Source organism: Pan paniscus, chromosome X (genome assembly GCF_029289425.2).
Source record: "Pan paniscus chromosome X, NHGRI_mPanPan1-v2.0_pri, whole genome shotgun sequence".
Classification (NCBI taxonomy): Eukaryota; Metazoa; Chordata; class Mammalia; order Primates; family Hominidae; genus Pan; species Pan paniscus.
In genome coordinates this window covers 29,037,740-29,062,400 of record NC_073272.2, presented here as the reverse complement: position 1 = coordinate 29,062,400, position 24,661 = coordinate 29,037,740, and positions in this window count along the sequence as shown.

The following is a 24,661-nucleotide window of genomic DNA, read 5'->3' as shown; positions in this document are numbered from 1 at the left end:
AGAGTCTTGCTCTATCGCTCAGGCTGGAGTGCAGTGGCCAATCTTGGCTCACTGCAATCTCGGCCTCCCAGGTTCAAGCGATTCTTTTTTTTTTTTTCATTGGTTGTCTTTATTATTATTATTATTTTATTATTATTATTATACTTTAAGTTTTAGGGTACATGTGCACAACATGCAGGTTTGTTACATATGTATACATGTGCCATGTTGGTGTGCTGCACCCATTAACTCGTCATTTAGCATTAGGTGTATCTCCTAATGCTATCCTTCCCCCCTCCCCCCACCCCACAACAGTCCCCGGTGTGTGATGTTCCTCTTCCTGTGTCCATGTGTTCTCATTGTTCAATTCCCACCTATGAGTGAGAACATGCAGTGTTTGGTTTTTTGTCCTTGCAATAGTTTGCTGAGAATGATGGTTTCCAGCTTCATCCATGTCCCTACAAAGGGCATGAACTCATCATTTTTTATGGCTGCATAGTATTCCATGGTGTATATGTGCCACATTTTCTTAATCCAGTCTATCATTGTTGGACATTTGGGTTGGTTCCAAGTCTTTGTTATTGTGAATAGTGCCGCAATAAACATATGTGTGCATGTGTCTTTATAGCAGCCTGATTTATAATCCTTTGGGTACATACCCAGCAATAGGATGGCTGGGTCAAATGGTATTTCTAGTTCTAGATCCCTGAGGAATCACCACACTGACTTCCACAAGGGTTGAACTAGTTTACAGTCCCACCAACAGTGTAAAAGTGTTCCTATTTCTCCACATCCTCTCCAACACCTGTTGTTTCCTGACTTTTTAATGATCGCCATTCTAACTGGTGTGAGATGGTAGCTCATTGTGGTTTTGATTTGCATTTCTCTGATGGCCAGTGATGGTGAGCATTTTTTCATGTGTTTTTTGGCTCCATAAATGTCTTCTTTTGAGAAGTGTCTGTTCATATCCTTTGCCCACTTTTTGATGGGGTTGTTTGTTTTTTTCTTGTAAATTTGTTTGAGTTCATTGTAGATTCTGGATATTAGCCCTTTGTCAGATGAGTAGGTTGCAAACATTTTCTCCCATTCTGTAGGTTGCCTGTTCACTCTGATGGTGGTTTCTTTTGCTGTGCAGAAGCTCTTTAGTTTAATTAGATCCCATTTGTCAATTTTGGCTTTTGTTGCCATTGCTTTTGGTGTTTTAGACATGAAGTCCTTGCCCATGCCTATGTCCTGAATGGTAATGCCTAGGTTTTCTTCTAGGGTTTTTATGGTTTTAGGTCTAACGTTTAAGTCTTTAATCCATCTTGAATTAATTTTTGTTTAAGGTGTAAGGAAGGGATCCAGTTTCAGCTTTCTACATATGGCTAGCCAATTTTCCCAGCACCATTTATTAAATAAGGAATCCTTTCCCCATTGCTTGTTTTTTTCAGGTTTGTCAAAGATCAGATAGTTGTAGATATGCGGCATGTGGCATTATTTCTGAGAGCTCTGTTCTGTTCCATTGGTGTATATCTCTGTTTTGGTACCAGTACCATGCTGTTTTGGTTACTGTAGCCTTGTAGTATAGTTTGAAGTCAGGTAGCGTGATGCCTCCAGCTTTGTTCTTTTGGCTTAGGATTGACTTGGCCATGCAGGCTCTTTTTTGGTTCCATATGAACTTTAAAGTAGTTTTTTCCAATTCTGTGAAGAAAGTCATTGGTAGCTTGATGGGGATGGCATTGAATCTATAAATTACCTTGGGCAGTACGGCCATTTTCACGATATTGATTCTTCCTACCCATGAGCATGGAATGTTCTTCCATTTGTTTGTATCCTCTTTTATTTCATTGAGTAGTGGTTTGTAGTTCTCCTTGAAGAGGTCCTTCACATCCCTTGTAAGTTGGATTCCTAGGTATTTTATTCTCTTTGAAGCAATTGTGAATGGGAGTTCACTCATGATTTGGCTCTCGGTTTGTCTGTTATTGGTGTATAAGAATGCTTGTGATTTTTGCACACTGATTTTGTATCCTGAGACTTTGCTGAAGTTGCTTATCAGCTTAAGGAGATTTTGGGTTGAGACAATGGGGTTTTCTAGATATACAATCATGTCATCTGCAAACAGGGACAATTTGACTTCCTCTTTTCCTAATTGAATACCCTTTATTTCCTTCTCCTGCTTGATTGCCCTGGCCAGAACTTCCAACAGTATGTTGAATAGGAGTGGTGAGAGAGGGCATCCCTGTCTTGTGCCAATTTTCAAAGGGAGTGCTTCCAGTTTTTGTCCATTCAGTATGATATTGACTGTGGGTTTGTCATAGATAGCTCTTATTATTTTGAGATACGTCCCATGAATACCTAATTTATTGAGAGTTTTTAGCATGAATGGTTGTTGAATTTTGTCAAAGGACTTTAATCCTCAAGAAAATACTGGCAAACCGAATCCAGCAACACATCAAAAAGCTTATCCACCATGATCAAGTGGGCTTCATCCCTGGGATGCAAGGCTGGTTCAACATACAAAAATGAATAAACGTAATCCAGCATATAAACAGAACCAAAGACAAAAACCACATGATTATCTCAATAGATCAAGCGATTCTTATGCCTCAGCCTCCCAAGTAGCTGGGACAACAGACACACACCACCACACCTGGCTAATTTTTTGTATTTTTGTAGAGACAGGGGTTTCACCGTGTTTCCCAGGCTGGTCTCGAACTCCTGAGCTCAGGCAATCCACCTGTCTCAGCCTCCCAAAGTGCTAGGATAACAGGCGTGAGTGGCTACGCCTGGTTCTCTTTATGTGATTTATTAGGTATCACATATCTATCCAGCCCCATATCATCCACCTATCAATCTATCTTATTTTGATGGCATTTTACCCCTAAACATGTCAGCATGCACATCTTTATCTAGAGTTCAGTATTTGTTTTCAGTCCTTAAATCCTTAGGGGTAAAATCCACACACAGTAAAATCAACACATCTTAAAAGTTCTGTGCCATGTGTTTTGACAAAAGCATATACTTGTGTAATCCCTGAAGATACAAAACAGATGGAAATCCCTATCAAGATATGAAACATTTCAGTCGCTCCACAGAATTCCTATATGCCTCTTTCAAGAGAATTCCTTGGGTGTAACCCTTGCTCTGATTTTCCTCCATAGTTTATTTTAGTTTTGGGCTTGCCAAAAACTGACTCCAGTTTCTCCAAACCCAAGTAGTCTGTTTTTCACACTGTGTTAGAACATCATAGCACTTCTATAGTGAAAAGCAAATAAATAGACAAATGAAATAATACAAACTAAAAATAATTGACTCCACATTAAACAATGCAACCATCACAACATTCAAAGTCCATTATCATTTTGCTCCAAGCTTCCTTTCTGGCCTTACTTATGGCATTCCCCATAATTTACATAGACTCTATAATCACAGCAAAATATCTCTTATTCCTTGAATAAACCACAAATATTATGCTATTATCTTTGGTCATAGAGTGTTTAATAGATTTAATAGTCATGGTTTTGGTTATCTGAGCATCCATGTAAAGTAGTAAATTTAAATACAGCTGAATGACAGATTTGAATCACAGATCCTGCAAAACTGGTATGGAAGAAAGCAAGTCCTGTATGGAATGAATGAGCACAGCCAGTCACATGTATCTGCCTATCAATGTAATGACATTTGCTACACATCAGATGTACATTCAGTCTTACTGAGATTTTGAAGGGATCATTTAATTTTCTTCCTGTGTTTTAAAGGGGAAATTGTAAGCTGTAAGGAAACACAACTTACAAATTCACAGCCTCAGGATTTCTTTCTCAGATATATAAATGTTCTATCCTAGTTATTTCTCTATGCTGCAAGAAATAGGAAAATAAACTTTTATTTTTATTCTAAATATATTAGTTTCAATCATAGCCTTTTATGCCTTTTCTTAATTACCTATTTACATGCTAATTCTTCCTTACGAATTAAAGAACATGAAAAAGCATCCCACATACTTGAAATGCTGTAGATTGCTTTTTAGAATATATAATTGAGCTATTTCTATGCAAGATAAAAAGGAATTTTTTAGAGACCACGATGAATTGGTTATATATAGAAACTCTAATATCAACCTATTAAAAATGTACCATATATACATAATTCTTCATTTTTCTTTCATCTATTTTGAATATTTTCTTCCATTATACTACCGTATGCACTACATTCACACCAATTCAAAGACAAAATAGGGAAGTATATATTTTTTTCTTATACTAATGATTGCAATTAATTTTATTTAAGGAATCAAAAAAGATTGGAAAGAGATCTTCAAATATATTTTTTATCTCTGAGGAAATTTCTTCCATTCAACTGACAATAAAACTGCCTACTTTTCAGAGATATGTTAACAAATGTACAACAAATAAGTGAGACTCATGACAATATATAAACTGATTTGTAAAATCATGTCAATTCCGTTGATTGATAAATCCCCCCAAAACCAGCTAAACTATTTTAGAAATAATATTTATTTTTTAAAAAAATTATCAAAAGCATTCATGAGGTGAACCATATGTGGTACCATATTATCGACAGATAGTGTTTACATTAAATCGAGAAGTACAAGCTGGAACCTCAGAGGCTCAACATAGCCAAAACTTTTAGCTACTGCCAAGGCTGTTTAGCAGGGACTCTGCACATCTTAGCCCCTCAAGGACATAGGCTTTTAGAAGCTCCAAACTGAAATGTTTCCATAATCTCTTACAATGAAGGATTGTGGGGAATCATGTACTGACTTATGAAGATTTCACTTATAGTAGAGACACATCTCTTTCCCTGATATTTAATTGGATAAAACAAGTCATATAGCCATACCCAATTTTAAAGGGTGAAGGGTAATGCCAACCTCCCAGGTGCCTGAAAGGAGAAGAGAAGCACAATGTAAACAGCTTCAATGACCACTTCATTATTCTTGGCAGTAGATGGTAAACTGGTTTCGCAGAAAGCCTGGGATTTTCTTAATATTTTTATTTACTCTGGCATTTTTAGTGAGGGCTTTTCATCACCACTGAAAACAATAGGTTACTTATGTGTGTTAGGTGTGTAGGTGGGGGCTTCACCTCTTTTATTACGTCAAGCAACTTCTACCATTTTCATTTGCTTGGCTTCCCATCTTCTTACTAACTGAGCAAGGATTGCTATTCCAATGATCTACCTCATTAATTGAGCAATGATAATGAATTGATGGTGTCATTGTGCCTGAAAATCCATGGACTCTTCATTCTTTTTTGTGCCTACCTCCTTCGATACAAAATGGATCTGTCAGGTCCTCCTTGGTGCCACGTTATATTTAAGCTTTTCTTTCTGGATTCTTTGAGGTTTGATAGATAAGTAGAGTCACAGTTTACATTGATGCCTAGTGGTTTCTTGATCCCTTTCTCAACAGGTACACCTTATAATACTAATCCTATTATTTAGTTTCTAGAAGAATAAAACATGTTTTGTTCTTGAATCCATGTGATATATTCTAATTTCTTTCTTTAATAGAATACTCATACAGCATATATATATATATCAACTGCAGTATATATATAGATATATATACACACACACACACTCTGTATAAGCAGTATATATATTGTGTGTATACACAATACTTACAGATTCTGGAAAAATAGAAATGCATACTAATAATGACAAATGATGGTTTCAGGAAAAGAAAATGGCTCAATTGGGTCTGAAAGTAGAAGTTAGAGAGATCAGATGATATTAGATGGGAAGAAAATTATAAGATAATAGGAACAAAAACTAGCATGTCTCATATGGAAGCAGCATAAGCAAGCGATTCAGCCTGAGGCACAGAGGGCCAGGAGGGAGAACAGGATCATGACATATTTTATGTAATATGCTAAGAATTTTGGATAATACCCCATAAGTGAGACTACAATAAGAACATGTTTTGGATAGATTGAGTGTATCTGGTTGGATATGTCCATCAGGAAATTGGATATTTCAGCTGAAGCTATGAAGTTAACTTGTTCCTGGAGAAAGAGACTTGAATGTGATCAGCATATAGATGGTGGTGAATAATGGAGATTGGAAACTCTCCTCCTGGAAAAATTGTATGTAAAGAGAAAAAGCAGTGGACAAAAGATAAAACCAGAGGTTATTGAATGTATTTCTATTTTCTATTTGTACCAGTTATAGAGAAAATCAGCCTATTCTCTGCTGCAGAATCTACTGGCTACATTCTGAAAAATACTGAAAAGGAGAAGTATAGTGTGCTATAAAATCCATTATGGTAAAGGCAAGGGGAAGAGAGGGTGAGTGACTCAAACTAGTCAAAGAAAAAGGAAATGATAGTCAACAGCTTTTAGATAGTATTCACTTTGTGTCAAGTACTGTTCTAAATTGTATATATCCTCACCTATTTTTCATAACAAACTGGAACAGAGAAAGGTTAAGTAAATTGCCAAGCTAGTAAGAGTTACCGCGGGCATTAAGAACAGAATTTTTACTCAGATTGTCTAACTTCAGTATCTCTGCTCTCAGCACAATTGTATCTGTCTGCTTAAATTAGTTTCATAGTTTTCAGAATTTGGTTAGTGAGAACATGGGGATTTTTAAAAACATTATGACTTCAGCTCTAGTCTTCCCAGCCTTGTCTTAGAAGCGTCGAATATGCCGTATTTAATTGTTTCAGTTTGTAGTACAGTCGTCCCTCAGTGTCCATGGAGTATTGGTTCCAGGCCCCATGTGGATACCAAAATTCCCAAATGCTCAAGTCCCTGATATAAAATGAAATAGTATTTGCATATAACTTATGCACATCCTCCTGTATACTTTAAATCATCTCTAGATTAGTTATAGCCTAGTACAATGTAAATGCTATGTAAACAGTTGTTGTACTGCATTTTTATTGATATTACCTTTTATTCTCGAATTGTTATTCTTATTTATTTTTTTAAATATTTTTGATCCATGGTTGGTTGAATCCTTGGATATGGAACTCACATATTTGGAGGGCCAACTGTATAGTAGGTTCTGGCTTCTAATTGTTATAGTGATATTATCCATAACAAATGGAATGTTATATATTTCCATTTACTTAATTAACTATTTTTATTGGGGAAATAGATGTTTAAACTATTTTTGATTAAAAATGTATAAAGTGAGTAGAAATGTAAGACAATTTAGAATAAAGAGGTTCTATGATATAGATAACCAGCTATTTAATCTCTCTGATAACTGTTTCCTTATCGGTAATATGGTGTCTACATTAAAGAATAGTTGTGGGAATCAAAGTTGATTTACAAAGAACATCTAGTAGTAGAATATTAGCAAACCACTTCCTCAATATGCAATATACTTCATTAAAAATATATATGACAAGGCGGGCAGATTACTTCATTACAGAAGTTCCAGACCAGCCTGGAAAAGGTGACAAAACCCCATCTCTAATAAAAATACAGAAAAAAAAAATTAGCAGGGTTTGGTGGTGCATGCCTGTAGTCCCAACTACTTGGGAGGCTGACGTGGGAGAATCACCTGAGGCTGCAGTGAGCCGAGATCGCACCACTGCCTTCCAGCCCGAGCAACTGGAGTGAGACCCTGTCTCAAAAAATAAAAACAAATAAAAACAAAAATATATATACAAGTAAAACTCAAACTCAAATGAAACTTATTTTCCAACCACAAGGACTTCTATAATGAAGAGAAATTTTATTCTGTGGCCATTAGTAGAACATTAAGTTATCTTGCCTTCATTTACTCCACAAAACCTAATTTGGTGTAAAATTTAAAATTTAGATATAATGATATCTTAGTGTCAGGTTTAGAGTATTTTGAAATTTTTAGTTTGAGCAATCTAAAATTATGCATTTAATTTGCAACACCTCAAAATATACTCACAAACCACTTTCGTACATCTAAGTTGTGAAGTTGAGCTAATATAACTTTAAAAATAATCTTTTCTTGATAGGTAAAGGGAAAATAAAATTCTGAGGAATATCCTATTAAGATAAGGAAAGAATAAAATCACTGGAATAAAAAATCTCTTCACATAATAGCTTGTTATTATGTGTAAATAAAAAAAAGCTCATATGGGTTTTAGAAGTCTAGGAAAATATTCCCATTCAGACATAAGCTGCTTACGGAGAAGTGGAGAAGATGAAATAAAAGGTTTTATTTTAGTTTAATCATATGTAATGTCTGTATGCATGTTAGTATTTTTGAATTTGCATTAATATTGAAGTATTAATTTGAATGAGTTGTGAAAATATTTACTTAATCTTCTCTATATGTAGCACTATGTTAGGATCTGAAGATATATAAAAGAAATGGTGCCTACCTACAAGGTAAATCACAATCTAGTGAGGGAGTCAGTTAGAAAATCAATAACCTCAAGCACAACATGAAGTAATTACTATGGAAACAGATGAATGAATTTCTTATGGAAGAAATTAGAAAAAGCTTAATAAATGAACTGATATTTTAGAATGGGCTTATAAGTTTTCAACAGGAGAGGAAAGTTACATAGCAGTGCAATCATGAGTAATACTAGAGGGGAAGAAAAAAGATCAGCAGAATCCTGGCAAAACAGTCAATTATAGTTTAAACAAAATGTCCATAATACCTATTTCTTCATAATATATATTTATAATAACTAAAACATTCCACTTAATAAAACTTTTTAATGGTTTCACACAATGTTGATTTTTATTTAGCAAAATCATTTTAATGGTTGTACAAAGTGTTGATTTGGTAATGTGAGGAAAATGAAGGGAGAAAAACTGGGGGAAATGCAGATATATTCTAATAGCATACTTTTTAAATAGGATGTTGTCATCTCTTTATACTGGACTATGTGGGTAGGTAAAGATGTGTGCCTGTATGTGATGAAAACATTTAAAATCTTGTGTGATTATATTGGACTTCTGTAAATAATATACTTTTTTAAAGTTTTGCTCACAAAAATATGAATAATTATAGAATGTGTGGTGATTGCCATAAGGAAACTATTTTAACAAAACCACTTATTCTGAGTCTTGATATAAAATTGGTATTAGAATTGCTGCTCTGACTTGTTAGAATTAAGGTATAATATGCAATAGCTGCTGGTGGTTAAGAACTTGGTAGGAAAGCAATTACTGTTTCAGGTCTTACATTTAAGCTCATAATTCACCTTGAGTTGATTTTTTGTATATTCTGTGAGATTTTTCCATATGTGGATTTCGAGTTTTCAAAACATAATTTCTTGAAGTGACTGTCTCTTCCCCATGGAGTGATTTTGGTATCTTTGTCAAAAATCAGTTGAACATAATGCATAGATTTATTTCTGGGATCTCTCCTGTTCCATTTGTATATGTGTCTATTTTTATGCCAGCACCATGTTTTTTTTTATTACTATAGCTTTGTATTATATTTTGAAATCAGATGATGTGATGCCTCCAGCTTTGTCCTTTTTGCTCAAGACTGCTTTGGCTCTTCAGGGTCTTTTGTAGTTCCATATGAATTTTAGATTTCCTATTTCTGTGAAAAATGTCATTGTAATTTTGATAGGGATTGTATTGACTCTGTAGGGATTGCATTGACTCTGTAGATTACTTTGGGTAATGTGAACATTTTGACAGTATTAGTTCTTCCAATTCATGAATACAGAATATCTTTCCATTTATTTTTGTGTTCTTTCATTTCTTTCATCAATATTTTATAGTTTGCAGTGTACAGATCTTTCACTTCCTTCGTTAAATTTATTCCTGCATATTTCATTATTTTTGTAGCCATTATAATAGGATTGTTTTCTTAATTGCTTTTTCAGATAGTTTGTTGTTAGTGTATACAAATGTTATTTTGCACATTGTTTTAGTATCCTGCAAGTTTACTTAATTTGTTTTTCAGTTCAAACAGTTTTTTGGTGGAATATTTATGGTTTTCTATCTGTAAACGGAGACAATTCAACTTCTTCCCTTCTAATTTGGAGACCTTTTATTTATTTATCTTGCCTAATTGCTCTGGCTCGGGCTGGCCAATGATCTTTTGGATCTGACCCCCAAAACACAGGCAAATAAAAGACCGAAAGTAGAGATATGAGATTACATAAAACCAAAAACCTTCTGAGCAGTAAAGGAAACAATCAACAGAGAAAAGGGACAATCTATGGAATGGGAAAAATATTTGCGAATCATATATCTGATAAGGGGTTAATATCCAAAATATACAAAGAACTTGGTTCAATAGCAAGAAAACAAAGATGGACAAAGGACTTGAAAAGACATTTATCAAAAGAAGACACACAGATGGTTGACAGGTATTTGAAAATCAGTAATCATTAGGAAAATGCAAATTAAAACCACAGTGAGCTCTCACCTCACATCTGTTAGAATGGCTATTAACATAAAGTTAAAAAATAACAAAAGTTGGCAAGTGCATAGAGAAAAGGGAACTCTTGCACACTGTTGGGAATGTGAATTATTAGTGCAGCCATTATAGAAAGCAATATCGAGATCCCTCAAAAAACTAAATATAGAACTACCATATGATCCGGCAATCACACTACTGAGTACCTATCCAAAGGAGATAAAATCAGTATGTCAAAGAGATATCTGCACTCCCGTGTTCCTTGCAGCATTATTTACAATAACCAAGTTAGAGAATGAATTTAATGGTCTATTAATGCATGAATAGATGAAGAAAATTTGGTGTATATATACAATAGCCTTATAAAAAGCCTTATTCAGCCTTATAAAAAAATAGAAATCCTGTCATTTGTGACATTGATGAACCTGGAGAACATTGTGTTAAATGAAATAAGCCAGGCACAGAAAGACAAACTGAATGACCTCACTTATATGTGGAATCTAAAATAGTTGAACTTATAGAAACAGAAAGTAGAATGGTGGTTACCAAAGGTTGTGGCAGGGAGGATTGTGTGGGACTGGGGAGATGTTGGCCAATGGTTATGAAATTTCAGTTTAACAGGAAGAATAAACTCAAGAAATTTATTGCACAACATGGTGGCTACAGTTAATAACGATGTATTCTATGCTTGAAAATTGCTAGAATAGTAGATGTTAAGTATTCTCATAAAAAATTATAAGTATGTGAAGTAATGCATATACTAATTAACAAATTGGCTTGGTTTAGCCATTCCACAATGCATATATATTTTAAAACATCATAATGTATACCATAAATCTGTACAATTTTCATTTGTCAGTTAAAACAAAAAGATCTAATAATCAAATAAAATGAGAGTAATTAAAGCTTTCTAGCATGTAGGATTTTTGGAATATATATTCTAGGGTTTTAGGCATTGTAGTTACATAGAGGTAACTGATGTAAGTAATGTGGCTACAGGCAATGACTTAGCAAGCCATTCTCCCCCTTCTTCTCCTCCTCTACTTCCTTCTCTCTCTCCTTTTTTTCTCCAGATAGTTATAAAGATTTACCTAGAACACAAACTCACATACTTTTCCTACACTCTCAAACACATTCCTTGCGCTTGCTTGTATTGACAGGCATTTTGGTAATCAGTGATTACGGTAGGATAGCATTCTGGAACCATAGTCACTTGATACCTTCTTTTGCACAAACTGAGATAGCTCTTAGGAAGAAGAAGGTTGAACTAAATAGATCAATTAATACTTTTGTAAGATTAAGGTGACGTTATTATCAGAATAATTTAGACAAAACACTGTGCTAATCGCTTTACATATACTGTTTAACCTGCAAAAATATAGACATATAAATAATACATATAGATCCACTTCCAAGCCATACACTAAAGATGTTGCTTTTTAAATGTATGTATTTATTATATCCTCTTTCTCAATAAATAACTGGAAAATAGCAAAACTCTTTTGCCTGAAAAACTGAGTTCTTCCAAATGTGGATGTTGAGTGTAAGCCACTCCATTAATTTCATTGAGATATCTAAAAGTAGGCATCTGGATGTGGGTATATAACTATAAACATATTTTATTTATTTATTTACACACTTAATTTGGGTCTCACTCTGTTGTCCAGGCTGGAGTACAGTGGTGCGATCATGTATTAGCTCACAGCAGCTTCAGCATCCTGGGCTGAAATGATTCTCCTGCCTCAGCCTTCTGAGTAGCTGGGACTACAGGCACCTACCACCACACCTGGCTAATTTTTAAGTGTTTTTGTAGAGACAAGGTCTCACTTTGTTGCCCAGGCTGGTCCCGAACTCCTTGCCTCAAGCAATAAATCCTCCTGCCTTGGCCTCCCAAAGTGCTGGGATGAAAGTCGTGAGCCACCCTGTCTGGCCTATATTTTATTTAAAATAGCTTAGATATTAATTTATGTCATCATACATATTTTAATATGAATCTGTTTTCACTGCTCTATTTCATCTAAGCCATTCAACAAACTGTAGCAGTCAAAAACTGTCCATCTTTCAAACTGTGACAGATTACATCTGGTATGCAGTAGTTTACTTATTGACATTTCATACGATACTATGTACTGTGGAAGTTGTAACCCTACAAGCTACATTTTACAAACCCGTTTGTTAATTGTTGGGTGAATATTTCTCGATGAGTGTCTCAAATTTCTGCATTATTGCAACTAAAGCACTGTCTTATTGTCAGGATTTTTTCCAAGGATGTTGATATATCAAAAAGTCCTGAAAAATAATGGCTAAAGTACTTGGAGCGGAATGTGCATTCTTGTAAAAATAACTTTAAAAGGAAGCTGATCATACAATACAGTTAGATAAATTTTAATTAGTAAAATTATAAAGTAAAATGTAATAATATACATCTTCAGTAGTATTTTAATTGAGATTTCAACTAGCTTTTGTATTCCAGCTAAATTAAATTTTCTTTGTTCTTTTTTATATTGAAATTCTACATATCTACTTTTATACATGGTGTTCAAAGTTTAATTTGGCAAAGTTTTATTTTATTTAGCAGTAAATTTAAGCAAAAGGAATGTGGAGTAAGAAGCATTAAGACCTGTGTTACATTTTGCCTTTCCACATTCTTATTAAATGCCAATTACAATTACCCAAGTATTTTTGATGTCTACTCTCCCACAAAATTGGCAATAAAAAATCGTCCCTGACTACTTCTATCTCTCATCATTGTGATGTACATTAAATGAAATAAAGTGAGTGATATACTTTCTATATTATACATTTCTCTACATAGAGTAATTGTTTATTTATATATAATTTTGCTTATTACAAAAAGGATTTGATACAGCTTTCAATTTTAGCAGATTTAACTGTTGCAACCCTTCAACCTTCACTTATCACCACCACTAACAATTACAAGCACGTAGAAATGTTGACTGAAGTACACTAAAAATATATTCAAATATTTTTTAGTATTTCAAGTCAATCTCCAAATAAACAAAAAGCTACCCCCAAAATATCAACAAATAGTAAGGAACTATAATACAGTAATAAGGGAGTGACCTTAGGCCACAGGGGTTTAAATAACTAATTTCTGAACCTGAAGATAAAACTGTAAAAATAAATATCTTCATAACATAAAGATCTTGGATTGTTACTACAGTATGAATGAAACTCAAAAGCATTATGCCGGCTGGTCCAAAGGGAATACATTATCCCAATTAATTAATTGTTCAGAGTTAGTTACAGATCAAACTCTTTGTTCTACTCTTTCCCCCTTTCTCATTACTATGCTTCACAAGTCTTAAAAAAAAGAGAGAAAGAAAAAGCATTATGCTAAGTGAATAAAGCCTGAATCAAAAGGTTACATACTGAGCTTCTAGTTCCACACAAAATGGAGTAGACTCATTTCTTCATGCTTCTCCTAGTAATTATCACTAAATATTTGGACAAAATAGAACAGATGACCATAAGAGGACTCTGAAAGGTGGAAAGAGGAGCGCAGACTGACTAGGGAACTTCAGGTTTTGAGAAGTGACAAGATGGTTAGTTCTCTGTGTTTCTTTATCTTTGTCTTCTTTCTTCTTAAAAAAATTTTCTATATATCCTGATTGGACACTAGATTTAATCTGCAGTATGGAGCACCAAACAGGTACAGACTTAGAAAAAAGAGAAAAACCCGATTTCTCAGCCAAAAGACTAGGAAAGGGGCAGCCTAGGATGACTGAAACTTTTAAAACAAATACTTGCCCCTATCCAAGCCAAACAGTACAGATTCCCTCCTTCCTACCACGAACACCACTTCTCCTCCCCCCGGTGTCAGCAGAGACTAAGTGGGGAGTCTGAACTTCACACTCTCCTCCTGGTGGTGGCAGGTGGAGTCCCTCACCTTCCCAACTAAAGAGTGGGGGAGGATTTCAGAGAGGATGGAACAGGGATAAAGGATCCCTTAAACTTGCATAAGAAGTCCTGGGCAGACCTTTGAGCAACCCACATGTGAAACTGACACAAATTATCAGGCCAAAGGTTTCAAGAACTAAACTACAGTGTGGGATAACACCCAGGTTTTCAGAGTGACATCTGAATAATATACTTCATAAGTGAAGTAGACTAGAATAGCACTGCAAAGGCTCTGAAAATTAAATTGTTATTGGATCCACAACCCTCCAAAGTAGGCCAAGACCTTCATACTGAACCCAAATAGGGTGACTGCTAAAACAGAAAATTTAAATAAGATCCAGAATCTCCTAACATAATAGCTAAAATATGCAGGATACAATTGAAAATCACTAGTCACCTCAAAAACCAATAAAATCACAACCTAAAAAGACAACCAATAGTGCCAGTACTAAAACGATTCACATGTAAGAATTATCTAAAAAGGATTTTAAAGCAGCCATTATAAAAATACTTCAATGAGTAATCCTTAAGTCAAACAAAAAAAGGAGAAAATCTCAGTAAAGAAACAGAAGGTTTGTAAAAGAGCCAAACTGAAATTTTATAGTACTTTACAGTGAAATGAAAATCCCACTGGGTGAACTTAATAGCAGAATGGATGTGCAGAAGTGAAGTCCCAAAAGGAGAGGATAAAGATAGTGGGACTGAAGCTGAATGAAGCCCAGACACTTGGAAACTCCTCTTCTCTACCCTGAGATGCCAGATGGCCCTGGAAGGAAAAATCCTGCTAACAATGAATGGCTCAATCTAGAGAAGAGTTCATAATCTGAGATACAATCAACTTTTAAAATACCAAGTATACCATCAATAACTTTATGCCAATACATTTGAAAAAAAGTTAAAAATGAAAACGTGTATATAAATTTATATAAAAGTATAGTTTATGAAGTTTGACTTAGCAAAACTCAAAATATAAATAAAATACAATTAAAAGTGAATGAATCAAAATGAATCATTCAAAACAGTGCTAGGATTATATAGTTTTGTTTTAGTTGTTATCCAAAGAAACGTTAACTTCTGTCTTATACAAAGTGATTCAGAAAATCAAAACATAGGAAAATAATCATTACTGTTAGACAACATTTTTGTTTTCAGTTTTCAACTTAAATTTTATTTATAGCAGAAGTATAGATAATGTATTTTCAAATAACAAAACACCAAACTTAGCCATTAAAAATGCCTAACTCCCAAATATCTTTTAACCTTGAGCAATGTATATTACTAGGTAACTAAATTGCTCAGTTTCTTATAGACAAGCTGTCTGGGCTAGTTAAATGATGGAAGGCATCTAATAGGAATGTTAATTTTGGTTAAGGAACAGTTAATCAGAAGTCATTTTTTCTGATGGTAATTAGAGAGTGGGTCCAGTTTTCTGTTACAGCCACTTACATGTATTTGACAACAGAAAATACACATATATGACAATACCATCTTTTCAGTCTATGAGAGAGTTCTCACTCTCCCATTTCCTATACCAGCAGCAGGATAAATAAAGTACAGTGGTACAAAGGTAGCTTATTAAAAAGTTTTATAAAATCTTAAAAGCACAGTAAAGAAATGTGGAGTAGGTAAGAATGGAACACATTCCTGTTTCACTTTACAGGACACTGTTAGGTTCCTCCAGAGACAATACCCACTAAGCCTTTCTCACAGGAGCATTAACATGCAGGTTCTAATAATCATCAGTAACTAAAGATATATATGCTGATGAATATATCATCAATAACTAAAGATATATTGAATTCTTCATTACTTCATTACTGTGTCTTCATTACTTCATTCTTCCTTTCTTCATTCTTCATTCCTGTTTTACTTAAAGCCAGCTTCTTTCCTTGGAAGGATATGCTAGGGAAATAACAATACAAATGGTGCTCTTAGTGAGAATGTGAATTACTATTGCTTTTCTGGAGGCAAATGGACAGTATATGTTGAGACTTAAGTGTGGGCACAGTTTGATCCAGTAGTTCTGTCGTTTCAAAGCAAGGAGTAAAAATTGCTAAGAGAGTAAATTATAAATGTTCTCACCACACATACCAAAAAATGGCTAGTATGTAAGGTAAAGGGTACGTTAATTAGTTTAACAATTCCCTAATGTATACATATATCAAAACAGCATCTTGTACACCGTATATATATATTTTTTTCGATTTTTAAATATTAATTTTTTACAAAGCAAGGAGTAGATAGAAGTTGTTAAGAATATTGGCCCTTGTGCTAGGTAGGTAGGATGTGTGGAAATCCCAGATCTGGAACTAACTAGTTGTGTGAACTTAGGCAAGTCACTGTTTGCCTTATGTACAATGCAAATGTAATAATAACACCTTTCTCACTAAACACAGTACTTGGCACCTAATATTATCTTAAAGAAATTTTTGCACAAGTACACCAATAGGCATGTGCAATAATCCTTCTTACAGCATTTTTTCCAAAAGCTTAAAATAGTGAACTATTGAAATGACAACTAGCATAGATGTGGCTAAACACTTGCATTTACATATTTTGTATTGTTGTACCTTTGTACATAAATTAGATACATTTCATACTACAGAATGAAAAGAACTTCAATGCAAATTAAGCAGGAAAATTGCAGATTGAAGCACACTGTTATTCAGTTTACCTACAAAATATTTTAAAAGCTGATTTGTCTTACAGCTATTTTAACAAATGTATTTAAATCCCTAGGAAGAGATCTGGAGTCATAAATACCAAAGTGATAACATAGATACTTTGGGGAGAGGATTGGAATTTTAGTGAGACAAGAGGGACTTTTTTACATGTAAAGTTTTAATTTTTACAAGATATATACATGAGTCACTTATTTAATTTTAAAAATTTAAAAATTAAATAAAAACAACAAAAGTTTTGTAGGTTTTTCCCCTCATATTGTGGTAAATGAAGAAACATTGTCTACAGACTATCAGTGTTGCATTTCAAGAACAAATTATGAATATGTATTTAAAGGGAGTGTTTGCATATTAAAATAATAGGCCCATGCTTAGGGAAGAATAGAGGAATAGGATTTTAAAAAATAAGATAAATAACCCTTTTGATCCAAACAACCTGGACCTTATCCATAGAGTTAATAAAAACCATCAAAATTTGAAGTATAGAAAATCCTGCCTGGATGCTTTATATTAAAAAAATCAAATATATTATGTGAAGGAACATTTCCATAGCCCAGGTGGAAGAAGCCTTTGGTTTATGAAGTTCAGTGTATTGGTTTTCATTTATAAAATTTATTTTGCCCTTTTATAAGATGTTGACAATTTATATCTGGGCTCCTAAGCCCCCATTCACCAACGTCACTTGACTAGTAACTAGTCTCCAAATTTGTTCTTATTTCCGAGCATAGCAGTTGATATTTAGGTGCTGAGAAACAACTAAATGGAACACATATAATAAAGCTTAAATGACTATCTAAAAAAATCAGATATTTTACAATACATCAATTGCCAGAATGAGGATAATGGAAAGATTGAAATAGATCTCTTCCAATTTGCCAGCTATGCAACTCAAAGTAAAACCTGAAGAAACATGATTTAGAGGAGTAACCAGGTGACTGGGAACAATCACAATGCTAAGAATTTTATTTTTATCTTCAGAATTAGATTATAAAATATCACAATTTTTTATCACCTTTCCTTTCCCAACAGGTCTAAGACAGAATCTAAAAATATCATAATGCCATTAGTACAAGAATTAGGAGAAAAGTTCCATGAGATTGTGATATTCATAAAGTTCCGTCTTGATCAGATTAACATAATTAGAAGTCTCATATTCTAAAAAGTTTATGGCACACCTTTAGTATGTAATAATAATTTTAAAACACAATAAGCCATAAAAAATAACAGTTTTGCTTTGTCCTTTCATGACAAACTTGATGTTCCATTGAAAATTCTTAACAAAACACTAACTGAAATTGGTGTCTATGTTTTTCTGCTGCTCTAAACATCATGACTAGTTTGCCTTTTGGGTAAAGTACTATTAAGTCTTATAAAAATAAAATAGAGGAGCTATGTAAGCATGTACACTTTCATTAATGAAGAAACTAAATGAACACATAGAAGTCATTAGAAATTATTGCAATATTCTCAATTATACATGTATTTTGGTACATGAAGAGACATTTTTTGCTTTTTCATCTCTGAGTTAAAACTATTTCCCTATTTCAAATGTTGCATATGAATTCAAATTTCAGTTTCAGTTTTACATGTTGTATATCTTTTTTATATTTTATCTGGTTTTTTATTTACTAATTTCATTGAAGAGAAGATTAAAAGTATTATATCACTAAAGAGAGTTGCAGTTGATGTATTAGTGAAGAAAGGGGATGAATATATAGCTGGATAAGCACAGTGTCTTATTGCCTAACAGTTGAGATATGAAGTTCTGAAATGGACAACGTGTCCCACATTTAACCAAGTTATTGCAAAATAAATTAATTTATACATTTGTAACATTATCATTTTACTGTGCATCACATAAACTGACATTGCAAAAAAATTTCCATTGTGAGAAGCATAGTAAACTTCTTTGCAAATAAAATTCGGACAAAAGAAAAACATTATTTCTCTATTTTGAGATTCTTAAAGAATGCAAGTTTGCCTTATCTCTTTATCTCCAACACTGCACCTTGTGCATACATACAAAAGGTATCCACTATATATTGGTCTGATTTTAATCAAAATTTTAGTGGAAAAATACAAGATTAGGTCATATATCTATCAACAAATTTAGAGATGCTGACTAACTGAACTCATATCAATTCATCTACATTTATCAAGATCTTTTAAACCAATCTAAATATATCCAAATATGCATCTTCTACGTCTAATTTTCCTGAATCATTTGAATACGAGCACATTTGCAACCTTGAATTATTGATATAATTATGGTTGTGTGCTAACCTGGCTAGATGAATAGTGATTTTGGACTGTCATTACCTTGGCATATTTCTGAGTTAATAAAAATAAAATTCAGCATGTTTCTCATTTGTTCAGTTTCGTTTTCTTGTTTTGTCCTTGCACACCTGCAAATCTGACAATAGGAAAATCTTATTCACAGCTGTGAAAAGTTTATGAGAACTCAATAAGTTCCAGTGACATTCATTAGTTTCATCACCTCATAATAGCTGTTTACCTGAACTTTATTAGCCTCCTGAAAGTTGACAAAAGAAATGATAGTGACAGAATAATGGCCTAGTAACACTTTAAGTGAGAATTCAATATTAAATTTTATACACACACACGTATATATGTACATATACATATGTTCATATATACATATATATACACACATGCATGGTCAAGCTTGGAAGAAAGTTTCAGATTCTTACAAACTTAATTGTACTCACATACTATGAAACAAAAAATTTCCTTTGCAAGCAGTGAAAGATCAATTGAAGTTTTGTTTCTCTAGACCCTTTCCTTACACTATATACAAAAATCAACTCAAGATTTATTAAAGACTTAAATGTAAAACCAAAAACTATAAAAACCCTGGAAGACAACCTAAGGAATATCATTCTGGACATAGGAATGGACAAAGATTTCATGATGAAGACACCAAAAACAATTGCAACAAAAGCAAAAATTGACAAATGGGATCTAATTAAACTAAAGAGCTTCTGCACAACAAAAGAAACAACAGAGTAAAGAGACAACCTACAGAATGGGAGAAAAAATTTGCAAATTATGCGTCTGACAAAGGTCTAATATCCAGCATCTGTAAGGAACTTAAACAAATTTATAAGAAAAACAAACAACCCCATTAAAAAGTGTGCAAAGAACATGAAACACTCTTCAAAAGAAGACATACATGTGGCCAACAATCATATGAAAAAAAGCTCAACATTACTGATCATTAAAGAAATAAAAGTCAAAACCCCAATGAGATGCCATCTCATATTAGTCAGAACGGATATTATTAAAAAATCAAAAAACAATGGATGCTGGCAACTTTGTGCAGAAAAAAGAATGCTTTTACACTGTTGGTGGGAGTGTAAATTAGTTCAACCATTGTGGAAGAGTGTGGGGATTCCTGCAAGACCTAAAGGCAGAACTGCCATTTGACCCAGCAATCCCATTACTGGGTATATACCTAAAGGAATATAAATCATTTGGTTAAAAAGATACATGCACGCATACGTTCATTGCAGCATTATTCACAATAGTGGAGACATTGAATCAACCTAAATGCCCATCAGTGGTATACTGGATAAAGAAAATATGGTACATATACACCATGGAATACTATATAGCCATAAGAAAGAATGAGGTGATGTCCTCTATAGGAACATAGATGGAGCGGGAGGCCATTGTCTATCCTTGGTAAACTAATACAGGGACAGAAAACCAAATACCACATATTCTCGCTTAATGATGAGAATGATGAGTAATGATGAACTAAATCATGAGAACACAGGGACACATAGAGAGGAACAACACACATTGGGGCCTATCAGAAGGCGGAGGATAGGAAGAGGGAGGGGATCAGGAAAAAAATAACTAATGGGTACTAGTCTTAATACCTTAGTGATGAAATAATCTGCACAACAAACCCCCATGATACAAGTTTACCTATATAACAAACCTGCACATGTACCCCTGAACTTAAAAGTTAAAGAAATAAAATGTTATTTCTGTTCAAGGAATCTTTAAATACTTGATTGCATCTCAAGACTTGTGTTTTACTTATATATTCTACCTAGAAAACCACCTAAACCTAATGGTATAAATGAACAACTCTTTTATTATGCTCATGAATTCTGGCATTCAGGAATTTTAGCCGGGCACATTAGGGTAAGCATGTCTCTGTTCCATAATGTCTGAGGCCTCAGCTTGCAGGATGAAGGCAGAGGCTGAATCTGAATCTGCAATAGAGGCTGAAATCATTTAAAAGTTTATTCATTCACACATCTGGTAGTTAATGCTGACTTTTGTCTGGGACCTTAGAAGGGGCTTTTGGCCAAAACACCTATATGTGGCTTCTCCACGTGGCTGCTTGTGTTTCCTCACTGCATCGTGGCTGAATTCCAAGAGCAAACATCCATCCCAAGAGAACTAGGTGAAGCGATACCACCTTTTATGACACTTAATGACCTAGCCTCAGAAGTTATAAGACTGCCCAAATTTAAGGAAATGAAACATAGACCTCTGTCTCTTGATGGTCAGTGTGTTAAAATCACATTGTAAGAAAAGCATGTGGGACAGTAGATATTTTTATGGCTGTTTTTAGAAAATGCAATCTGTTACAAGCAGATTGAGCAGACAATTTACCAAAGAAGGAAGATATACAAATGGGCCAAAAAACACATGAAAAGACAATCAGCATTATTAGTCATCAGCAAAATTCAAATTAAAATCACAATAAAATATTACTGCACACCTAATGGAGAAGTTAATTAAAAAGCTAGATATACCCAATCTTAGTATGTGAAACACTCCTACATTTCTGGTACGAATGCAAATGGTAAAACTATCTTGGAAAGTAACTTGGTAATTTCTTACAAAGTCAAAAATATTCTTACCATATAATACAGCAGTTGCTCTTCTCCAAGAATGAAGACATGTCCACACAAATATTTGTACAGTTATTTATTACTTAACAAATGGGATATGTTCTGAGAAAGGGGTCCTTGGGTGATTTTGTTGTCCAGACATCACAAATCTTGACTGAACAGCTTACTACACACATAGGCTATGTGGTATAACCTATTGCTTCTAGGCTACAAACCTGTACAGCATGTTACTGTACTGAATATTATAGGCAATTGTAACACATTGGTAAGTATTAGTGTATCCAAACATAGCTAAACATGGAAAGGGTACAGTAAAAATATGGCATTATTATATTATGGGACCACTGTTGTGTATGCAGTCCATCATTGACCAAAACATTGTTATGCAGCACATGACTGTATATGAATGTTTATAGCAGCTTTATCCATATTTATGTATATGCATAGATAGTTATCCATATTTACTCATAGCAAATATCTGGGAACAACCCACAGCCCATCAATAGGTGAATAGATAAACAAATTTTAGTATATGTATGGAATCCTATTTAGCAATAAAAGAGAACAAGTTATTAATACATAGAATATCATGGAAAAAATTTCAAAAACATCATGCTGTGCAAAAGGAGCCAGATAAAAAAAGAATACATATGCTAAGATTCCATTTATAGAAAATTCTAGAAAATACAAAACCAATCTACAATGACAGAGAGCTGAACAATGGTTATCTAGGCTGAGGGTGGGTGGGAGGAATATTTCCTCTTACCATCTTCTGTAAATTCAAATGTAAGCCTGTGTTTTAGGTTCAGCTCATCACATGCCCCACTTCAGGATTTTAATCTAAAAATGTGGCGATGGAAGGATAGTTGAGAATTTAGTCAGGCTTGTGATGACATGCTGGCAGCATTTAAGTCCACCAAAATGATACCAAACCAATACCATATCCTGGTTGTTTCTGTAGCATGATATTGGTTATGTCTGTATTACTCATGACTCCTTTGTTTTCTACTCATCTCCTGAGCTTGGTTCTTAAGCCTTCCTTTTTACTCTATTAACTACAGCTATTCTTCCAATAAATGTACATTTGGCTTAAGTTACTTAGAGTCAGCATCTATTGCCTTAAAAAAAGAACTTTGGCTGAAACAGACTGTTAGGTGCCAAATAATGGAAAATTTTGTTATTATGCAGCAGGAAAACTCTTCTTCAGGGAATTCAGTAGGAAAATACTATTGTGTTCAGTATACTTAATGACACCATTGTTTTCAATACATATGGGCATATTGGCTTACAGTACAATCATATTCTAAGAATCATCACGTTTCACCTTAATTTTTCAGATGATTGTAATACATTGGCTGGCTCCTTGATCGTTCATCTATCAAGGTCCCTGTTTGGGGGCCAATTAATTAGAAGGTTCAGGATCCAACCAATATCACCCTCCTGAATAATCTTGTTTCTCATGGAGGCTTTGTAACTGTCTTAGTTAATAGTTCTGTTGATCAGCTTCAAGTCACCTTTGATGCTGATTCTGCTCTTTTTTCTGGTATCTGGCTCTTGACTATATGCTTGGCAAAAGCCATTCCTTCATACTCTAGTTAATTCACTAGATCCTTGCTGTTTCCCCATCTCTGAGCAGACATTTTAGTACTTAGTCCATTTAACTGCCTTGATACTACCTTAAGCCAAGCCTCTATCATGTTCAGCATTGCCTTTTAGTAATTCTATTGATTCCCAATGAACAGATTTCCCTAACACCATTTTCCTGCCAGAACACATACTGGCTGTCCTCCAGTGGACATTGCTGACTGAATACATAGGCAGGCTGAATGCTTGCTTATCTTTCTGCCTGCTTCTTCCTGGCAAATTCCCCTAACACTTGACTTACTAATCTAGACTCTTATTATTATTAATTGTGAGAAACTTTTCAAACTGTTTCCCATAGTGTGATAAAGTACTCCCTGGTCCTTAGGTCTCTTAGTGTATCTACTCAATTCTGATAGATGATTTGGTAAAATCATAACTTTTATTTTCATTTATAATGTAGTTAAAATCCATTATTATTCTTATACTTGGCCTAGTTAAATTAGATTAGGTTTCTCATGTTGCATGATGTTCCCCTTCTCCCTGTTTTTGCTCCCTGTTTTAAATATAGTTAGAGAAACTTTCATCCTTATTCAAATCATCTGGGAAATTTCTGGAAACATTCTCCACATTTGAGTTTATACCAGATGATGTTCTCAATAGAATCTTTGGAATACTGTGAATTTTCTTCTTTTGTCTGAAAAGAAATACATAACAGAGGCCAAATGTCAAAAAGAGGGAAAGATTAAATTTTCTTGGTTTCTTATATATTTTCATTTTATTTCATTTTCACTATATTTCAGATCAGATTTATTATTTGATAAGATACATATAATGGTAGGATATCATTGATCAAAACACGTGTATTAGTCCATTTTCAAGACATACCCAAAACTGGTCAGTTTACAAAAGAAAGAAGTTTAATTGGACTCACAGTTCCACGTAGCTGAGGAGGCCTCACAATCATGGCAGAAGGCAAGGAGAAGCAAGTCACATCTTACACAGATGGCAGCAAGCAAAAAAAGAGAGCCTGTGCAGGGAAACTCCCATTTTTAAAACCATCAGATCTCGTGAGACTTATTCACTGTCACAAGAACAGCACAGGAAAGACCTGCCCCATGAGTCGATCACCTCCCACGGGGTCCCTTCCACAACACGTGGGAATTCGAGATGAGGTTTGGGTGAGGACACAACCAAACCATATCATTCCAATCCAGCCCCTCCCAAATCTCATGTCCTCACATTTCAAAACCAATCATGCCTTCCCAACAGTCCCCC